This window comes from Condylura cristata, unplaced genomic scaffold (assembly GCF_000260355.1).
Source record: "Condylura cristata isolate star-nosed mole 26May11 unplaced genomic scaffold, ConCri1.0 scaffold00013, whole genome shotgun sequence".
In the NCBI taxonomy this organism is placed as follows: domain Eukaryota; kingdom Metazoa; phylum Chordata; class Mammalia; order Eulipotyphla; family Talpidae; genus Condylura; species Condylura cristata.
Genome location: NW_004567114.1, coordinates 24,193,754 through 24,203,645, shown reverse-complemented (window position 1 = coordinate 24,203,645; position 9,892 = coordinate 24,193,754). Strand labels below are relative to the sequence as shown.

The window sequence follows — 9,892 nt, the reverse complement described above, 5'->3', positions numbered from 1 at the left end:
TCGATCTGCCTGTTCTGCTCCCCACTCTGTCTCTGGTGGGTTCTCTCACCCTCCGCATCTCTGGCCTGTACCCCAGTTCTGTATGAATAAATAAATAAATCTTTATATATATATTAAAATGAATGTTCCTAGAGGCCAGGAATTTTTTATCTGTTTGAGATATATCTGTATCCCCAGCGCTTCTATCCATGTCTGGCGTGTAGTAGATGTTCTGACTATATTTACTGAATGAATAGATATATTGAATAAATGTGCAAAAATAGAAGGCATACTATCCAGTGACTTCTCCCACTGTTGGCAGTGGCGGATCCCATCTGTCTCGGATGCCGTGAAGAAGGGTTTTCCAAGTTGAGTAATATGAATAAAATATAATCCCCCCTCGAGGAGCACACACGTCATTGGAAGACAGTTACAGAAAGTCAAACAGTCACAACAAAGCAAGTATGAGATTGGGGAGCACGCCAGTGTGTCAAGGGCGGAAACTGTGAGGGGCAGGCAGGTCTGGGACTGCCTGATTCTTCGGGGCCAGCTTCAGGAGTCAGGCAACTGCAGATCGAGGACTTGACGAAGGAAGAGAAGTCCCACATTGCACTGGGTGGGAACCACTACACCTGAGACAAAGTATGAGACAACTCATGCTAAAGAGCCTGAATGGCAGCCTGAATGAGCAGTGTCTGTTGGACAGGGTGAGAGTGTGGCTACAGGCCAGGGGACTTCAGTGAGGAGCAGCTCATCCAAGGCCTTCATAGCCCGCGGAGGAGCAGGGTGTTATCTTGCCACACCAGGAACCACTGAAAGTTTTGTCATCATAGTCAAAATCAGTATCTTTCCTGTGGCTAGGAGACTAGAGTGATGAGCATGTGGAAACTGGATAACTACCCAAGAAGCAGGGCCGGAGAGGCAGGATGACTAGTTGAGACTCAGACATTTGATGAGACGTGATCCAAACCTAACAGAGGCAGCGAGAGCCGCCTGCTGAGGAAGATGTGGGCTGGGGGGGTCTTTCAAAGAGGAGTCAGCACATGGCGGACAGAACTGAAATAGATGGCACTGGAAGAAGAGGGAAGAGACACAACAAAGAGCGGAGCACCCCAGGCACCTTCTCATCCCCTGGCCCTGCCAAGTTACCTCTGATTCTGGGACTCTGGGTCCCAAGACATGGAAGTTGAAGGCATCAATAAAAAAAACCCATCAAACTTACTTATTTGTTTTGCCTTAGGACATCCTGTAATTGTGAGACAAATGAGGCCAGAGAGAGTTCTGCGCTCTCCAGAAAGCGCAGACTATAACCAAGGCATCAGAGTACGCCTGGGCCTAATCAATAATTATTTGTTGATTCCACTGTCCGGTCTAGAGGTGCAGCGATGAAGCAGGGCTCTCCTCTCCTGCCATGGAGAAGAGAGAAGGAAAGTACATGAGATCGGCGCTGATGCGTGTGAGCAAAGGTTTTGGGAATTATGGACACTGAGAGCATCCCAGGGGTGGCAGAGTGGGAGTCCCTGTCTACTCCAAATTCAAAGGCAGTTTCATGTAGAAGAAATGTCACTCAGAAGAAAATGAACTTGTGAAGTGCAGTGCCCCTACAAAGCAGAGCTAGTTAGAAAGTCAATTCTTTTCAAAAGACCCAAAATATTGAGATGAACTCAAAGCCTTGAGTGACCTGGGAGAGACAGATTCTACTCAGTGGTGCATGAGAAAAGTTTTCGTTGCGCATTTAATAGGAGGGTTCGAGAGTGTGAGAAAGAGAGAGAGTGAAAGCCAAAGAAGAAAGTTTATTGCGCTCTTGGGTGATACCTGCACATATATATGGCAGGTATTGCAGGGATACTGGCGAGAAGCAGGCTTTTTATACAGTTATGGGGTGACCACCTTAATGGGGCACTTTGCCCTTTTTGGAGTTGTTTTTCCTTGTTTTCGCGCTACTGACTTTTTCGTGCCCCCTTTTCCAGCTGTTGTCAGGTGCCACTTAGTCACTGGGCAGGCTCCCGGTCTATAAGTTTCTGCCCTGGGGTGGCCTTAACTCCCCACTGGGCCTCCCTGGGTCTAACACTTAAGACCCCTAACCCCTATACCACATTCTTTTAAGGTCATTTCTTCCTGGAGGTGTCTTCAAATTCACTGCGTGCCAAACATGTGAGGTAACCCGTACCAGCTAGTGGGAGTCAGTGCCAGCTCTCTCCCCTGGACCACTGCAGCAGCGGCCAATGTCGCCTCAACTCTTACAGTCTATTCCACAAAACAGCCACAAGCATCTTCCTAAAATGGCCACTTCCTGCCATTGTAACTTTCTCTTTCACACAACCCCCTGCCCTACTGACTTCTACGTCTGCCCTCTGGTTTTTAACCCCCATCCTTCGCTGTGCTGCCTCTCCCCTCCCCTCAGCTACGGTGGGCATGATGGAATTCGGAGGACACGCCCAGCTCACACCTGCCAAAGTCCTCGCACTTGCTGTCCCCTCTGCTTAGGACATCCTTATCCTTAAGCTCCCTTTATTTTATCTTTCAGGTCTCTGTAAAGGTTGTCTTTTCCTACTCTTACCCCAGCACTCCTGGCACATCACTTTACACTTTCATTATAAGACGCATCTTTGTTGAAGTTGAGAGACTTTCAACTCCATGGGGGAGCGTGTGCCTTTTGCTGACCATGGTATTCTCAGGACCTTGACTGGAGCCCAGCATAGTAAGTGCTCAGTGTTTGTTGACTGAATCAATGACAGTCCTGCAGGGTTAAGTGGTGCACCTATGAGGGGAGACATCAAGCTTCCTGGGGAGCCTTGGGATACAGAGGTGGATGGGAAAGACAACGACCTCAGAGGATAAGCACTTGTGTTCATCTGAAAGTGCCAAGAGAACACCCAAGCATTTAGCAGTTGCCAGGCTGTTGCTAACTACGGTTCCTTCTCTCCACCACCCCTTGCATTTCCTGCACAGGATGGGGCAGAATGATAACCAACATTCGAAGTGCGTGATTCATTCAACAAGCTCTAAGTTATACTATGTGCTAACAGATCGTCTCACTTACAAGATCTCCCTTAACCCTTCTGGTGAGGATGTTCAGATAACAAACAGTAGCACTACTGGCTGCCAAGAGTTGCTATTGTTATGCCTATAAAGAAGGAGCTAGAACCAAGCCTTGGCCACCTACTTTCAGAAACTGATCCTCCCACCAGGATCAAAGGAATGTTGCATCCAAGAGGAAAATATCCGCAGCTGGTGAAAGGAAACAAAGGAAACAGGGCTGGGCCCAGGGGTTCAGAAAATGCTCTTAGCCTGCTTAGAGCATTACTCCTGCCCCTGTCTCTTCCGCAGAGGGCACCAACCAGATGGACACCTGTGAAAAGAGGACTGACATCAGTCTGTCCTGTGCCTATTCGTCAAGGGGAAGCTCATAGGGGCCCTGTCCTCAGCTCGCTCTCTCTGTCCCTTTCACTAGCCCCTCCCTTAACCCCCAAGCCCTCAGCATGTTTATGGATGTCCACTGGTTTTTTTAAAGTGTTTCAGGTTATGTTTTACATCTGATTTAGTTTAATGCCATTTGATTTCCCTTCATTGTTGAATTTTGAAATATGGAATGAAATTGTCTCATTGCCTGAATGAAGAACCAATGACTCTGGCAAACAGACACAGTCCTGTCTTGGAGACTCAGCTTGGGGATTTGTTTCACGATCAACTCCAGGAGTGCTGGGCCTCCCTTCCCAGGAGGGGTGTGGAGGTCTCCAGGAGCCCTGGATCTAGCTGTGGTCTCAGCCTGCTGGCTGTGCACTCCCTCAAGGCCTCCCATGGACCCCCTCTAAGTTGACTCCCCATGAACTCCTTCTGGAAGGAAGGACTGGAAGAGACTGGAAGATGCAGGCAGAGGATGATCCTTCCAGTCCACAGGGGAAAGAGGACAGAGGTATGCTGGGGTGGACAAAACCTCAGTGGAAAGCCACTGAGTTCCACAGAGTCTACGTGGCTCTAACCACACATTGCCTGGGAAGGCAAAAGTGCAGGAGCTGACACAGAACTGGCTGGAGGGCTCAGGGACCAGAGTCCTGTTAACTTTTTGTGCAGAAAAATGAGAAAACAGGAAGGATGTCTGTAACACTATTTTAAATGAATTGGAGGAAGGGGGTGACTGAAATCTGGAGGGTTGCACAGGAGTGCCAACCTAGGGCCATCAGGGGTGCAGCCAGTTCAGAATGTCTTGTGCCCAGACATCTAGATAGTTGAGTTGGCTGATCACAATGATCTCTAGAGAGTCAGTGTGAAAACAGACACTCTGGGGGCTCCCTATTGCAGCTGGAAGGTTCTGAAATGAAAGATACTGTCGACACTATCCGTTGTATCAGAGGAGCCAATCTATAAACTCACAAAATACAGACTGTCAGGTCAGGGAGGCAGCTTGAAAGCCAACACATCCAGCATAACCTTTTCTGATGGATAAGGCATGCGAGGCCCAGAGAGCAGGAGTGGGTCTTGCCAGTGGTTGTCAGAAGTGATAAGTACTAAAGCATAACCTTCACCAGCAGCTCGATGTTCCTTGGGTTACAACACAGGCCCATTCTTGGTTTGAGTGTTGAACCACTGCTGGCTTCTTTTATGATAAATGGCACAGATGACTTTTCTTGACCCTGTCTCACCTGCTTCACTTATTCACCCCTTCAATTTTCATTGAACACCCACTGTTGCAGGCATCATGCGACAGGGAGCTGGTAAGAGTAAAGGAGAAGTAACCACATGCAAAACTGAAAAACAACAGCATTTCAGTAAGCAGAAGGGCCTCCTGGAAACAGATGTTGTCTTATCAAAATTCAGATGCAGGGATTGCTTTTTGAGGATGCTCCCCATCTGGAAGAGGCCTTTGAATTGGACATTGAAGAGCAGCAGGATTCTTGGTGAAAGGGGTACCATGGACAAAGGGCAACTTTTATCAAGATGCCCATGGGGAACTAAAAGCAGTGAGACTAGACACCACGGTGGGCGGCCAGGCCACAGAAGGCCTTGAATGTGAGGAGCAGGACAGCTGCGGAAAACAAAAGGCCCTTCAATGACTTTTGCAGAAAAAAAACAACAAGACAGGAAGGATGTTTGTAACACTATTTTAAATGAATTGAAGGAAGGGGGTGGCTGAAATTGAGAAGATGTCAGAAAATGGGTTTATAGTATAATAATAATAACTACCAATTATGGTAGGAATTGGACAAGAAAAATCAATGTAAAGTGCTTTGCAACAAAGTAGCTGACAGGTGGTAAACACATAAAGGTTGGCCGCTATATATTAATAATAGTAATGATAATAATAAAACTACATAGTATAATAATGTATAGTATACAATTAAGTATAATTATAGTGATTACTATGATCATTACTATGGCATGAGAGGTTATCAAATCTGTACTTAGGTAGTGGTGGTTGTCGGGATAGAGAAGAGGGGGCTGGACTTAATAGACATTAGCAGTACTTGGGGAACAAAGGAGAGGAGTCAAAGATCAACATGGGGATTGTGAGCGAGAACAACCGGAGGTTGGATGGTCCCAGTAACTGAATGTGAAGGGGAGCAGCTCGAAAAACAAAGATGATGTCAGTTTAGTGAAATTCAATTTGGGAAGCAGATGGGACATCCTGCGGAAGCTATAAGGAGTGTAGCTGGAAATGAGACACTTGGATCTGGAGAGCTAGTCATACTCATAGCCATACCCATTGTGCAAACCACTGAGGGAAACCAAGGTGTAAGAGAGAGAGAGTGGCGGGAGAAGAGAATCTTGGAGAAGAAGTGGAAAAGAATTATTGGGACCTGGAAGGTTCAGTGTTATAGAAACCAAGAGGGAAAGCTTTAAGGAGTCGATCTTATCTAAAAGGGGTGAAATGGAGAGAGCAAGAGAGGACACAGATACTAGGAGAACATTATTATATTTGGGGAAGTCACTGCTGGATGGTAGTTGAACAGTAAAGAAATGCTGGAAAATGGGAAAGTAATCACTCAATAAGTGAGTGATCAAGAAATAGAGACACGATTATTCTAAAATTTAGAGTTGCTTGAAAGCAAGATGGGAAGACAAATAAAAGGGAATAAGTGAGAAAATTGATATTAATTTTAGAATAGGGCTGGTTGAGTATGTGTACAATCAAAGGGAGAGAATTGGATGATGAACGAGAAAGAGCCTGGGGCAAATTTAAGAAGGGAAGGTAGGGGCTTCTGGACAGTAGACAGGAGTAGGGAAGGAAATAATTTTGACTCTGAGATGAGTGACAGGGAAGAAAGTAGGGAGTTCAGGGAGGTCAGAGTACAAAGGAAGAATGTTCACCAAGCTCACAGGTTGGCTTCATTCTTTAGAGTCAAACTATCAGTGCATGGCTTTACTGTCCTTTTCTCACAAGGGATTTGGAAATCACCAGATGGAAGCCAGGTCAGTATTCCAGTTTTCAACCTCACTTCCAGATCAGTCTCCACCTGACCAATATCCAGCATCCAACCAGAAGGTACCACCTGTCAATGCTACCTGGCCCATTTCAAATTATATCCAAGATGAAACCAAGTTGCTTTCAGAGTAGATGTGACTCTGTAGACAATAACAGTAGTTGTAGCTCTGTAGATGATATCCAAATGTCCTTGACTCTGGAATTAGCCTCTATTCGATATCCAGATTATAAAAATATGCATCTAGACACCAGGCCCTTCCCACCTAGATGTCTTGCCCTACAGTCTCTATGGATCTAAATCCTTCCTACCCTTCCAGGTTCCTTAATAGAATTTTCACCTGCTCCCAGAGATCACAGATATTTAGGGGTTGACCTTGATTGTAGTTCTGTGAAGCAAGAAATGTATCCTATATCTACTGGAGCTACTTTTCCTGCCCCTAAATTGCTCTATTCAGTATTGGGTTTAGGGTGCCTTTTCAAAAAGCAAAGGGAAAATGAAATATAAAACAATCTCATTAAAGAAAATAGTAGAACATCTTCCTATAAGGGCAGCTCTGGTTGTATGCTAAAACAGAAAAAGGAACCCTCTGGTGCTCCCTCACTGGCTGCTGCAGACCACATATCCAAGTTTCTGCAGCAACCTCTTTCCTCCCTCTTTCCTCCCTCCCTCTCTTTCTCTACATTCCAGGTGCAGCAGACTTTCTGAAACACAAATCTGACCATGCACTTACTTCAATTCTTAAACCCTTCCTAAGTCCCCACTGGAAATTCAGTAGTGATCCTTAGCATGGAGTTGAAGTCCATCAAGGTTTGACCCCTACAGCTCCTCCACACTCATTTCCCAGTTTTTCCCTGGTCTTCTGTCATTTGGAATCACGCTAAGCACTTCAGGTTTTTGCTTACTGATCCCTTCGCTCATTACACTTTCTGCCAAGCCTTCTCCTCCTGCTTTCACCAAAGTCAACTTCTACCCAGACTTCCTTCTTGGGACCATTTGTCCTGAGAAGTTCCCAGAGCTCCATGAGCTTCCTACATGCTTCCACTGTACCTGACACTCCACTGAAAAGAATCACTTTACATGGCAATTGCCCATTCGGTAGCTGGTGATCCCTGCTGGGATGACAGTATGTTTATGAGAAAAGAGATCCCCAAATATTTGGTGAAGTTCAGAAATAGGTTTAACTCCAAATGGAAAAAAAAAAAAATGAGTGCATTTCTTTTGGAGTCCAGTGTATTTCTGAGCCTCAGCAAAGATTTGCCCCTCTAGACAAAGCAACCAGATTCCACAGAAAAGGGTTTCTCCTCTTTTTATCTGAACTTAGTAACTGGAATAAGTCAAAATGTGTGTCACAGTCTCCCAAGTCCAGATTGTGGGCAATGACTAGACCACTCAGGCCAGGGGACAATGCCCGCAATGACTACCCATGGGCAATACCAGCACCTCTACCCAGAAGCTGTACCAGCAGGACACGCCTTGTACAGACACAGGCACCTCTGGAACTAAAGGGCACTCCTTCTGTTTCAGACCCCACTCTGTTCAAGGAAGGAGCCCAGAGGAAGAGAATACCATCTTACAGAGTCAGTCTGAGAACCTTCTTCTCCCTCCTCTGGAGGGTATGGAGATGCCAAAGTGGTGATCAGAGGAACAGGAGAGATGTAACTTGTCCCCACCCCTAAGTGCTTCCAACCAGCCAACACTTACTGCTGCTTCTGTGCCAGGCCCAGTGCAGACCCTGAGGTACTGTGTGAATAAAAACCAGCTAACTTTCCTCCCTTGGTGCATCTACTGCTTAGAGGCGTGACTGTCACACAAAAATAAGTTTAATGTGTATCATTAAGTTACTTCAAAATATAATACTAGGTCCTGGTTATGGGCATATAAAGTAAGGGGGCCTGATCTAGTCAGGGAAGGTGTGGAAGGCTTCCTTAAGGAAGCAAACAGTGAGCCAAGCTGAAGCACACACAGTGCATTAGACAGGAAGGGGTTGGAGTTCAGGGGTAATGGAAGAAGGAAAAAGCATTCCAGGTAGAGAGAACAGCATGAGCAGCGTTCAAGAAGTGACTTCTACCCAGTTCAAGTTCAGTTCTGTGGTTCCATCTGCTTGTCAACTCCAAATCCATATTTCATTTTAAAGAAAAAGGAGACTGAAGAGGTTTAGTCTGATGGGAACTGTAGAGGGGCCGCCGTGATCAGCTCACGCACGCACGCTCCCCCGAAGCTCTCACCATAACTGCCCTCATTGGCACCGCTGCAAGGCACCAAGGCGCAGGTTCTTTTCAAACCAGACCCCAAGACTCTGGCAAAAAGAGGGGCGGTGGGAGGCAGCGCCCACATGGAATGAACCGGTGCCCCGCCTCAGGAGGAGCATGGCATAGCAGCTATCTCTGAAAACCGAGGTAAACAAGGGCTCAGCTCAAGTGGACGGGGCACAACAGCTGTGAAGATCTGTCACAGGAGGCTGTCACACCAGGCTGCCAGAGGCCCCAGGCTTCCCTTTTGGTGCACCACAGTAGGCTGGATGCCTCCCTATCATGGACCCACAACCTCCCCCTAACACACACACACACACACACACACAAGCACGCACGCACGCGCGCGCGCACACACACGGACATACGCGCACACATACCCTCCCTCTGGGTGTTCACTGACCACCTAGGAGTTCTGCGACTTGCTCCTAGCTGCCCCCGATTTTCATCCTTCTTCAGTCCGGAAGTCAGGGTTTGTTTTGAATCGAGGGGTGGGGGGGCCGCAGGGATGGGGGGAAGACTAGCGAGGTGGTAAATTTATGGCACTGCATTAAAGGCGTTAGTTCTATTTAGCTCCCCTACACACCCCACCACCCTCCACCGGCAAATAATACACAATGAATAAACACGAAAAACTGCTTTTTCTGCCAGATCAAATAGCTTCCTTCACCCCCACCCCTCGACACCACCCCCCCCCCAACACCTAGAGGATCGGGTCTTCCGGGAAGATCAGGCAGGGTCCCCAGGAGCAGCGCTAGCTTCTCACTGAGGGCTGGTGGTGGTGTGTGCGCGGTGGTGGTATTGGGGGGGTGGGGGTGGGGGTGGGGACGTAGTTACAGACTTCGCTGGCGCGCACCTGGCCCGGGACCGCCCAGACCACCGCGGTCTGCAGGGCACCGGACTGGAGAAGCCCTTCTCCCCGCCCCCTTGGCAGCAGCGGACGGGTGCGCTGGGGCTGCGGTTCCCGACCCGCCGCGTTGGGTCCAGAGGTTGGGGTGCGCGCGTGCGTATGTGCACGCGGGCGCGCGCTGAGTGGGTAACGCGCTCCCCTCTTAGCCCCCAAGCCCCGCGGACTCTCACGGCTCCGGCAGCACAACACGCCCGGCACAACCTGCACACGTACACCCAGCACGCCACACGGCATTAGTCTCTCCAATGCACACCCGCCACCAACCCAGTAAATCCATTACCCAACTACACACACAACCCAGGCATTCTTTCTGCGCCCCCCTGCGGCAA

The 9,892-nt window shown here is 48.0% G+C and overlaps 1 protein-coding gene across 2 annotated transcripts in view; it reads right to left on the bottom strand.

Moving 5' to 3' along the window:
• SLC8A3 (solute carrier family 8 (sodium/calcium exchanger), member 3) overlaps nt 1–9,892 on the bottom strand; it is a 120,088-nt gene that overhangs the window by 109,186 nt on the left and 1,010 nt on the right. The window lies entirely within an intron of this gene.